This window comes from Pelodiscus sinensis, unplaced genomic scaffold (assembly GCF_049634645.1).
Source record: "Pelodiscus sinensis isolate JC-2024 unplaced genomic scaffold, ASM4963464v1 ctg73, whole genome shotgun sequence".
NCBI classification, from domain to species: Eukaryota; Metazoa; Chordata; order Testudines; family Trionychidae; genus Pelodiscus; species Pelodiscus sinensis.
The window spans coordinates 409,110-420,313 of record NW_027465876.1 but is presented as its reverse complement, the minus strand read 5'-3'; the positions used below and the strand labels follow the sequence as shown (position 1 = coordinate 420,313).

General features: G+C 56.0%; 1 long non-coding RNA gene across 2 annotated transcripts in view; it reads left to right on the top strand.

Moving 5' to 3' along the window:
• Window positions 1-11,204, top strand: part of LOC142824214 (uncharacterized) — a 252,464-nt gene that overhangs the window by 101,984 nt on the left and 139,276 nt on the right. The gene's annotated exons all lie outside the window — the stretch shown is intronic.

The window sequence follows — 11,204 nt, the reverse complement described above, 5'->3', positions numbered from 1 at the left end:
GGGGTTTTCCGAAATTTGGTGCTGTGTAGACAGGCCAAATTTCAGAAAAGCCTCTTCCGAAAAAACTATTAGAAAAAGCCTTGCAAATTGTGGAGCACCATTTGCATACCTTTCTCCGCTAAAGCCCCATAGTGTAGACATAGGCTGCTGTAGCTCCTTTGGAGTCAGGGATCCTGGTCACCGGCCCTGGGCCACGGGTGCAAGTGTAACCAGCACAGGTGGATTTGAACCTGGGACCTTGGGAGCTTAGTGTAGGAGCCTCTGCCACTTCATCTAAAAGCCTGCTACCGCACAGCTTATGCTGAGGAGCTCCCTTGTTCTTGTCTCTCGCTATAAGTGGTCTGAGTGCCATGGGACACACTAGGGCTACAGCTAGACTGCAGGCTTCTTGCGCAAGAAGCTTTTTTCGGAAAAGATTGTCCACAAAAGCTTCTTGCACAAAAGTGCATCCATACTGCACAGCGCATCGAAGCAATGCGCTTTTGCACAAGAGAGTGTCCAGACTGCCTGGATGCGCTCTTGCAAGTAAGTAGTAATTGCTATGGACTGAATGGCCACCAGGGTACCTGTGTTTTTTCCTCTTCCCTTTTCTTGTGCAAAACCCCTTCTTCCCCGTCCACATGCACCTTTTTTCACAAGAGCTCTTGCGCCTCGTAGAATGAGGATTACCAATTGTGCAAAACCCCTCTTCCCCGTCCACACACTCCTTTTGCACAAGAGCTCTTGCACCTCGTAAAATGAGGATTACCAATTGTGCGAAAACCCCCTCTTCCTCGTCCACACGCTCCTTTTTGCACAAGGATTACCAATTGTGCGAAAACCCCCTCTTCCTCGTCCACACACTCCTTTTTGCACAAGGATTACCAATTGTGCGAAAACCCCCTCTTCCTCGTCCACACATTCCTTTTTTCACAAGAGCTCTTGCACCCCGTAGAATGAGGATTACCAATTGTGCAAAAAACCCCTCTTCCTCGTCCACACACTCCTTTTGCACAAGAGCTCTTGTGCCCTGTAGAATGAGGATTACCAATTGTGCAAAACCCCTCTTCCCTGTCCACACACTCCTTTTTGCACAAGGATTACCAATTGTGCGAAAACCCCCTCTTCCTCGTCCACGCACTCCTTTTTGCACAAGAGCTCTTGCACCCCGTAGAATGAGGATTACCAATTGTGCAAAACTCCTCTTTCCTGTCCACACACTCCTTTTTGCACAAGGATTACCAATTGTGCGAAAACCCCCTCTTCCTCGTCCACACACTCCTTTTTGCACAAGGATTACCAATTGTGTGAAAACCCCCTCTTCCTCGTCCACACATTCCTTTTTTCACAAGAGCTCTTGCACCCCGTAGAATGAGGATTACCAATTGTGCAAAAAACCCCTCTTCCTCGTCCACACACTCCTTTTGCACAAGAGCTCTTGTGCCCTGTAGAATGAGGATTACCAATTGTGCAAAACCCCTCTTCCCTGTCCACACACTCCTTTTTGCACAAGAGCTCTTGCACCCCGTAGAATGAGGATTACCAATTGTGCAAAACCCCTCTTCCCTGTCCACACACTCCTTTTTGCACAAGAGCTCTTGCACCCCGTAGAATGAGGATTACCAATTGTGCAAAACCCCTCTTCCTCGTCCACACACTCCTTTTTGCACAAGAGCTCTTGCACCCCGTAGAATGAGGATTACCAATTGTGCAAAACCCCTCTTCCTCGTCCACACACTCCTTTTTGCACAAGAGCTCTTGCACCCCGTAGAATGAGGATTACCAATTGTGCAAAACCCCTCTTCCTCGTCCACACACTCCTTTTTGCACAAGAGCTCTTGCACCTCGTAGAATGAGGATTACCAATTGTGCAAAACCCCCTCTGATCTTTTGATTTACCTGCACAAAAATGTGCTTGAGCTGTGGATGCGCTCGAGTTTTTCCGAAAAGCCCTGTAGTGTAGACGACCCTGGTGTGAGGGTTCCACAAGCAGCCCCCACTGCTCTCCCATCCTGCACTGCTCTGGGCAGATCTGCCCCTTTCTGCCCCCCTCTCTGGGCAGCACACGGGCCCCCTGCTGGCGCCCCGGGGCAGTGAGCTGGCGAGGGGCAGAGAAGGGTTAACCCTGCCGTGTAGCGCTAGAGCACCGCGCTCACGCCAACTGGCGTAACAGGGCCCGGGAGCCCGGTCTGCAGGGACATGGAACCTCTCGCCCCACGGGCGGGCAGCTGGTGCTGGGTCTGGTCACGCTGGGGGGTTGCTGCTGACAGAACTAACCCTCTGGAGCTGCAGGTGGAGGGGCACCCCCCTGGCCTGCGCTTTGCACGGTCCGGTCACCAGCCAGGCCTATGAGTCTGCAGGAAACACGGTCTCAGTTCAAGTCCTGCGCAGGGCACCACCGATACTGGTGCTGAGCAGGGCCTGCCAAGCCCCTGCACCCGCTCCCCCGAAGCCCCCGCCACAGCCCTCAGCGTGGGGCCCTTGCCCCAGATGCTTCTCTTCCAGCACCGCCGGGGGAACCGCCTGGGCAGCCCCGCCCCAGCACCCCGCCAGGGCTGTTGGATACGGGCCCTTGCCCCAGACGCTTCTCTTCCAGCGCTGCCGGGGGAACCGCCTGGGCAGCCCCGCCCCAGCACCCCGCCAGGGCTGTTGGATACGGGCCCTTGCCCCAGATGCTTCTCTTCCAGCGCTGCCGGGGGAACCGCCTGGGCAGCCCCGCCCCAGCACCCCGCCAGGGCTGTTGGATACGGGCCCTTGCCCCAGACGCTTCTCTTCCAGCACCGCCGGGGGAACCGCCTGGGCAGCCCCGCCCCAGCACCCCGCCAGGGCTGTTGGATACGGGCCCTTGCCCCAGACGCTTCTCTTCCAGCACCGCCGGGGGAACCGCCTGGGCAGCCCCGCCCCAGCAACCCGCCAGGGCTGTTGGATACGGGCCCTTGCCCCAGATGCTTCTCTTCCAGCACCGCCGGGGGAACCGCCTGGGCAGCCCCGCCCCAGCACCCCGCCAGGGCTGTTGGATACGGGCCCTTGCCCCAGATGCTTCTCTTCCAGCACCGCCGGGGGAACCGCCTGGGCAGCCCCGCCCCAGCACCCCGCCAGGGCTGTTGGATACGGGCCCTTGCCCCAGATGCTTCTCTTCCAGCACCGCCGGGGGAACCGCCTGGGCAGCCCCGCCCCAGCACCCCGCCAGGGCTGTTGGATACGGGCCCTTGCCCCAGATGCTTCTCTTCCAGCACCGCCGGGGGAACCGCCTGGGCAGCCCCGCCCCAGCACCCCGCCAGGGCTGTTGGATACGGGCCCTTGCCCCAGATGCTTCTCTTCCAGCACCGCCGGGGGAACCGCCTGGGCAGCCCCGCCCCAGCACCCCGCCAGGGCTGTTGGATACGGGCCCTTGCCCCAGATGCTTCTCTTCCAGCACCGCCCGGGGGAACCGCCTGGGCAGCCCCGCCCCAGCACCCCGCCAGGGCTGTTGGATACGGGCCCTTGCCCCAGATGCTTCTCTTCCAGCACCGCCGGGGGAACTGCCTGGGCAGCCCCGCCCCAGCACCCCGCCAGGGCTGTTGGATACGGGCCCTTGCCCCAGACGCTTCTCTTCCAGCACCGCCGGGGGAACCGCCTGGGCAGCCCCGCCCCAGCACCCCGCCAGGGCTGTTGGATACGGGCCCTTGCCCCAGATGCTTCTCTTCCAGCACCGCCGGGGGAACCGCCTGGGCAGCCCCGTCCCAGCACCCCGCCAGGGCTGTTGGATACGGGCCCTTGCTCTTGGCCCCAGGGCAGTTACATCAGCAGGAAATTTGGCCTGTTGCATTTCAAACCCCGTCCCCAGGTTGCTCCAGCTCTCGGAGAACACCTGGCGAGCGCCCTGTCCGCTGGGCCACGCTGGACCCCCCACTGCACCGTCAGGGTGCCCCTCACACCGCGCAGAGAGTGAGGCTGCTGCCTGGGTGGTTTCTTTGGGCCCTGAGGCAGCCGGAAAAGGGCTCCCCCCCTTGCTGTAGCCACAAACAAACGGGCTGATTTTGTGAAGCCAGAGAGGCCCAGGGAAGGGGCACGTGCGGGTCACACACACCCAGGAGCAGGGACCTCAGCCCGAGCTGAGTGTGTCACACACATTTCTACTGGCTTCGCAGTAGGGGAGCGTTCTGCCCCCACCCCGGCTGCCAGCTCCCCGCTCCAGGCCAGCTTTTCTCCTTGTTATTCCTGCTCCACTCCTCTTGCTTGGGCAGGCATGCTGGGCTGGGGCGGGGGGTGCAGAGTGCCTTTGGCAGCTGGTCCCACGCAGCAATTCCCTTCCGCCGCCACATTCAGCTGGGTTTCAGTGCAACTTTTCCCAAGAGCTGGTGTTCTAGCCCGTTCAACAGCCCGCGGCAGCTGCAGCGCAGGGCAAGGAGAGCCTGGATAGACCCTGCCCCCGCCCCTCACCAGAGACAGCTGCATAGAACACTAGGGCTGTGTCTACACTGGCATGAATTTCCGGAACTGCTTAAAACGGAATACTATTCCCTTTTCAGTTTTTCCGGAAAAGGAGCATCTACATTGGCAGGCTGCTTTTCCGGAAAAGCCCTTTTTCCGGAAAAGCGTCTGTGGCCAATGTAGACGCGCTTTTCCGGAAAAGAGCCCTGATCACCATTTTTGCGATTGGGGCTTTTTTCTGGAAAAGATGACTGGGCTGTCTACACTGGCCCTTTTCCGCAACAGTGTTCCAGAATAAGGACTTATGCCTGAGCAGGAGCAGAATAGTTTTTCCGGAATAGCGGCTGATTTTGTACAGTAGAGCATCGTTGCTTTTCCGGAAATTCAAGGGCCAGTGTAGACAGCTCGCAGCTTATTCTGGAAAAGCGGCTGATTTTCCGGAATAAGTGGCCCAGTGTAGACACAGACTAGGACTGGCAGGGACCTCGAGAGCCAGCGAGTCCAGTCCCCTGCTCCCATTGCAGGACCCAGCACTGACTAGACCAGCCCTGATAGACATTTATCCAACCTGCTCCTGAACATCCCCAGAGACGGGGATTCCACAGCCTCCCTGGGCAATTTATTCCAGTGTTTGGCTACCCTGACAGTTAGGGTATGTCTACACTAGCTCAGTAATTCGAGATAGGTAGGCAAATGAGGGCAACCGGAGTTCCAAATAAAGCCCGGGATTTAAATATCGCAGCCTTCATTTGCAACTCCGGTTGCCCTCATTTGCCTACCTAGCTTGAACTACCGAGCTAGTACAGACATACCCTTAGGAACTTTTTCCTAATGTCCAACTTAAACCTCCCTTGCTGCAGTTTAAGCCCATTGCTTCTTGTTCTAGCCCCAGAGGCCAAGGTGAACAAGTTTTCTCCCTCCTCCTTATGACACCCTTTTAGATACCTGAAAACGGCTCATGTCCCCCCTCAATCTTCTCTTTTCTAAACTAAACAAGCCCAATTCCTTCAGCCTTCCCTCATAGGTCATGTTCTCCAGACCTTTAATCATTCTCATTGCTCTTCTCTGGACCCTCTACAATTTCTCCACGTCTTTCTTGAAATGCGGTGCCCAGAACAGGACACAACACTCCAACTGAGGCGTAACCAGCACAGAGTAGAGCGGACGAATGACTTCTCGTGTCTTGCTCACAACACACCTGTTCATGCAGCCCAGAATCATGTTTGCTTTCTTTGCAACGGCATCACACTGCTGACTCATTCAACTTGTGGTCCACTCTAAGCCCTAGATCCCTTTCTGCCGTACTCCTTCCTAGACAGTCGCTTCCCATTCTGTGTGTGTGAAACTGATTGTTCCTTCCTAAGTGGAGCACTTCGCCTTTGTCTTTATTAAACTTCATCCTCTTTACCTCAGACCATTTCTCCAGTTTGTCCAGGTCATTTTGAATTCTGACCCATCCTCCAGACCAGTCGCAACCCCTCCCAGCTTGGTATCATCTGCAAACTTAATAAACGTACTTTCTATGCCAATATCTAAATCGTTGATGCAGATATTGAACAGAGCCGGTCCCATAACAGACCCCTGCGGAACCCCACTAGTTATACCTTTCCAGCAGGACTGTGAACCATTAATAACTACTCTGAGTACAGTTACCCAGCCAGTTATGCACCCACCTTATAGTAGCCCCATCTACGTTGTATTTGCCTAGTTTATTAATAAGAATAAACTGCATCTGAAGTGGCAGAAGAGGAGAGCCTGGCTAACCCCCCCCCCCCCCCCATGCCCTCAGGGCTGCCCCCTCACTGCTGGGCTCCACACAGGAGTTGTACTGAGATGACTGCTGGCTCTCGCCTGACCGCCCCCTCCCACCCTAGGCTGTACCAGGCAGCAGTGGCTCCATGCAGACTGCTCAGTGGAGCAGGGTACAATCCTGCCCATGCCTTTCCTGCCACCCCATGCTCCCCGGCTGGGCTTTGCACTCCCTGCTCTGCCACAGGCGCCTGGGCCTGGGCTAGTGCGGCAGCATTGGTGAGAAGTAGTCGCCTTTCCTTTCTCTGGTGAGAGCAAGCAGCCAGTAGGGCTGGGGGCCGAGCGCAGGCCTTCCTTACCGTGCCCTGTTCTCAGCAGCTGCAAAGCTACTTCTCACCCATCTACTCACAGGGGTTATTGCTGAAGCAGAGGCATTCCTGGGGCTGCTGTCACACACAGACAGACAGACAGACACACACACGGACACACAGCCCAGTTCTTAGGGCGAGAGCAAGTTTTGATGCTTTGGGAGATATGCCATGTGGCTCTTAGTCTGGGACCATGCAAAGTTCTGCATACAGGCAGCTTGGGCACCTGGAGAAGGGCCTTCCCCGTTTGTTGTGTGCTCACCACTGTTCCAAGGCTAGGTGCTGGAAGGTAAATCAAGCCCTAGTTCGAACTACCTGTGAAACCTCATTCCAGGAGGAATAACAGGGAGTTGAACGAGGGCTTTAGTTTGAACTACCGGGTCCCTGCCGTGTGTAGACACGGGCCGTTAGTCCGGACTTGTACATTTCAAAATGGCGCCCGGCCGGGAAGATGCAAATCAAGCGCGGGATATTTAAATCCTGGGCTTGATTTGCAACTTCGAATGCCGACATTAGCCTCCCTAGTTCGAACTATCTAGCCCGTGCCGCATGTAGCCGCGCGGCACGGGGTTCGCACTAGCCGGCTTTTAAAAATGGCAGCGCCAGCTTTATGCTAATGAAGCCCAGGAAATTCAAATCCCGGGCTTCATTACAAGTGCGGTATGCATACATTACCCCACTAGTTCGAACTAGGGGGCTAGTGTAGACAGACCCTATCAGATTTATTGGAGCACAAGCTTTTGTGGACAAAGACCCACTTTGTCAAATAATAAAGCGCCGTGAAACTAAACCAAACATTCAGTTTTCTCCAAATGTCAGCTGTGTTGACGTGCCCCCCAGACTTCCCTCGAGAACCCCTCAGGGGCCTCGTCCCCCTGGTTGAGAAACACTGGCCTGCGCGCTAGCCAGGGTCCATGCTCGCTCCACTCTGACACACGGGGCCTGGGACTCCCGTGCCCATTGCCTGGCAGTGATGGAAGACCGGGGGGGGGGGGGGAGTGGAAGCAGGTGGCCTGTACTAGACTGGAGGTCCCATAGATGACTGAGGGGCCTAAGCCATCTGGGCTTAAACTTGGGCTTCTGCCGCGGCCCAGGGCTGTGGGTTTTCTTAGGAACACGGGGCTCAGGGCCCTGTGAAGCACTTCCCAGCGTCCGGAAAGTGCTGGGGCCAGGATTTTGCAACCAGCACTGGGGCTTGGCTTGTGGACGATTCAGCCCTGGCCCCGGGTTTCACAATGCGAGACCTGGCACGGCACGGCGCTGCGCTGCAGAGAGAAAGCAGCAGGGAGGGGCGAGCGGAGCTGGGTTTCTCAGCAACAACAAAGCATTGCTCAGTGTGGGCTGAAGGGAAGGAGCTGGCGGACACAGGGGTTACTCGCGGGCAGAGCCCAAGCCTCTGGGGCAGGGGACGAATGGAGCTTCAGGACAGTGAACTCACGTAACCCCCGGCCCAAGTGGGGCGCCATAGGGACTCCTTTGTGCTGCTGCCCGGCTGGACAATGGAGCCGGCACCTCCCAGGGCAGGGAACTGGCTGACTCCGCTGCAGAGGAGACGATGCCTTAGCCAAGGGCTGGGTGCTCAGGTGGGAGGAGCTGTGGGGTGGGTGGCCTGAGGGTCGCTACATCAGCTTGGACAAATCCCTGCCAATTTCCTCCAACACTGGAAAAAGGAATCCAGGGGCATCTTGGAGACTTACATATGCAGGGTCATGAGCTTCGGGGGTAAAACCCACTTCCGCAGATGTGTGGGTGGGTGACCCTGATCCCAGTGGTATTTGTTAGTCTCAGAGGGTCTGGCTACACTACAAAGTGAATTCCAACTCACAGCCGCTAGTTCAATGAACTTTCCTAGGCGCCACACAGGCAACCGCTAGATCAAACTGAATTGGAACGAGCGGAGCGCTTAATTGGAACGAGCAGAGCGCTTAATTGGAACGAGCGGAGCGCTTAATTGGAACCAGGGAAACCTCATCCCACGAGGACTAAGCCAAGTTCCAATTAACTAGTTCGAATTAAGGGGTGTATAGCCCCTTAATTCGAACTAGTGGGAGGCTAGCCCTCCCCAGCTTGCCCTGGTGGCCACTCTGGGCACCACCAGGGAAATTCTTCTGCCCCCTCCCGTCCCCGGAGCCCTTAAAGGGGCACGGGCTGGCTACGGTGCCCGTGCCAGGTGCAAGCCTGCCAGCACCCAGCCAGCAGACCCTGCACCTGGCACGGCACGAGCCAGCCACCCACTACCACCCAGCCCTCTGCCTCTTCCCGGGACCAGGCTGGCAGCTCCCAGGAGCCTGCCCGGGGCCGCAAGAGGCGGGCGCCCGCCTGGTCAGTGCAGAGATCGTGGACCTCGTCCAGGTTTGGGGGGAGGCCTCCAATGTCCACAACCTCCGCACTAGGCACAGGAAGACGGCCATCTAGGGCAGGAGAGCTGCCAGCCTGGCCACCAAAGGCCACATGCGAACCCAGGAGCAGGTTTGCATGAAAATCAAGGTGGTCCACTGAGACCCCCGACCCTGAGCTTAGAACATAAGAGCATAAGAACGGCCATACTGGGTCAGACCAAAGGTCCATCTAGCCCAGTAGCCTGTCTGCCGACAGCGGGCAACACCAGGTACCCCTGAGGGGATGGACCGAAGACAATGACCAAGCCATTTGTCTCGTGCCATCCATCTCCAGCCTTCCACAAACAGAGCCAGGGACACCATTTCTACCCCCTGGCTAATACCACTCCTTGGACCCAACCTCCATGAATTTATCTAACTTCTCTTTAAACTCTGTTATAGTTCTAGCCTTCACAGCCTCCTGCGGCAAGGAGTTCCACAGGTTGACTCTTTGCTTTGTGAAGAAGAACTTTCTTTTATTAGTTTGAAGCCTGCTACCCATTCATTTCATTTGGTGTCCTCTAGTCCTTATATTATGGGAACTAATGAAGAACTTTTCTTTATGCACCCTCTCCACACCACTCATGATTTTATAGACCTCTATCAAAACCCCCTCAGTCTCGTCTTTTCTAAGCTGAAAAGTCCCAGTCTCTTTAGCCTCTCTTCATATGGGACCTGTTCCAAACCCCTAATCATTGTAGTTGCCCTTTTCGGAACCCTTTCCAAGGCCAAAACCTCTTTTCTGGGGTGAGGAGATCACAGCTGTACACAGTACTGAAGATATGGCATACCATAGTTTTATACTTCCCCTCCTCCTTCTTCCCCTGGCTTCCCCCTTCCAGCTCCCTCCTCCCAGGTTTCCCACTTCTCTCTTCCACCCTCTCTCTTCCCATCTCCCACCTCCTTTTCCCAGTCTCCCCAGAGGTTAATCCCCCCCCCCGAGTTTTGTTAGCTAAAGAGAGTTTCTAGTTTTGACCACACGTGTCCTTTTTTTTATACATCAGGAAGGGGGGCTAGGGAGGGGTAAGTGGAAGGAGGTGAGGGAGGAATGGGGTACGAGCCCCTGATGGGGAGGACTGGGGTGGCTCTGCGGGCTCCTCAGGGTGGAAGCTCTCCTGCAGCCCCCCAATTAACCCCCCCGGATGGCAGCCTGCGGCAAGTGCAGCCGGGCTGATGGGCGAGTGCTGTGATGTGCCGAGTGTGGGCACTCAGGGCACTCCAAGTCAGAACTGCTTTGCTGTCCCTCATTGAGGTAGACAACAAGCGGGGAACCCTAAGAACTGTCTGTCCGGGGTGGGGGTTGGGTCCCTTTAAGCACAGCCCTTGGCTAGCCTGAGACAGCAGCTCCACGCTCTAAGTCCTAACCTGATGCCCTGCCGGCACTGCTTCCGGCCAGCCTTAACCTCGGTTCAGGGTCCACTCGATGTGGACATGCTAGTTCGAATTAGCAAAACGCTAATTTGAACTAGTTTTTAGGTCTAGATGCACTAGTTCCAATTAGCTTAGTTCCAATTAACTAATTCGAATTAAGTTAGTTCGAATTAGTGCTGTAGTGTAGACAGACCCAAAGGTGTGTCTGGACTACAGGGTTTTGTCAACAAAAGGGGACTTTTGTTGACAAAACTAGACCTGTGTCTACACTGCCGCTGCGTTCCGTCGACATAACGTGAACAGAACTCAGCAGTTTTGTCGATGGCGGTAACCCTCATTCTGCAAGGAGTAACGCCTTTTGTCGACAGAGCTCTGGCGCCCACCGGCGTTACTGCGTCTGCTCTGTCCTTTGCGTCCACACTCTCATGTCCACAAAGCGGCTGGCTTTGGCGACAGAACTGGATGTCGTCTAGACGCTCTTTGTCCACAGTATCTGTCCACAAAGCCTGTCGTCTAGACGCTCTTTGTCCACAGTATCTGTCCACAAAGCCTGTCGTCTAGACGCTCTTTGTCCACAGTATCTGTCGACAAAGCCTGCCGTCTAGACGCTCTTTGTCCACAGTATCTGTCCACAAAGCCTGTCGTCTAGACGCTCTTTGTCCACAGTATCTGTCCACAAAGCCTGCCGTCTAGACGCTCTTTGTCCACAGTATCTGTCCACAAAGCCTGTCGTCTAGACGCACCCGGAGGTGCCACTGGACTCTTCGTTGTTTGCTAGTGACATGACTCCCCCAGAGACTTTTAAGATTAAACTGCAGTTGCTGGAGCCTCCAGTCCAGTTCCTGGAGGGTTGGCAATGCTAACGGCTCCCCTGGGAAGAGGGGGGCAGGGAGAGAAAAAACCTCCCCTCCCCCGGTCTGTGAGCACAGGAGTCACCAGCCTGGGG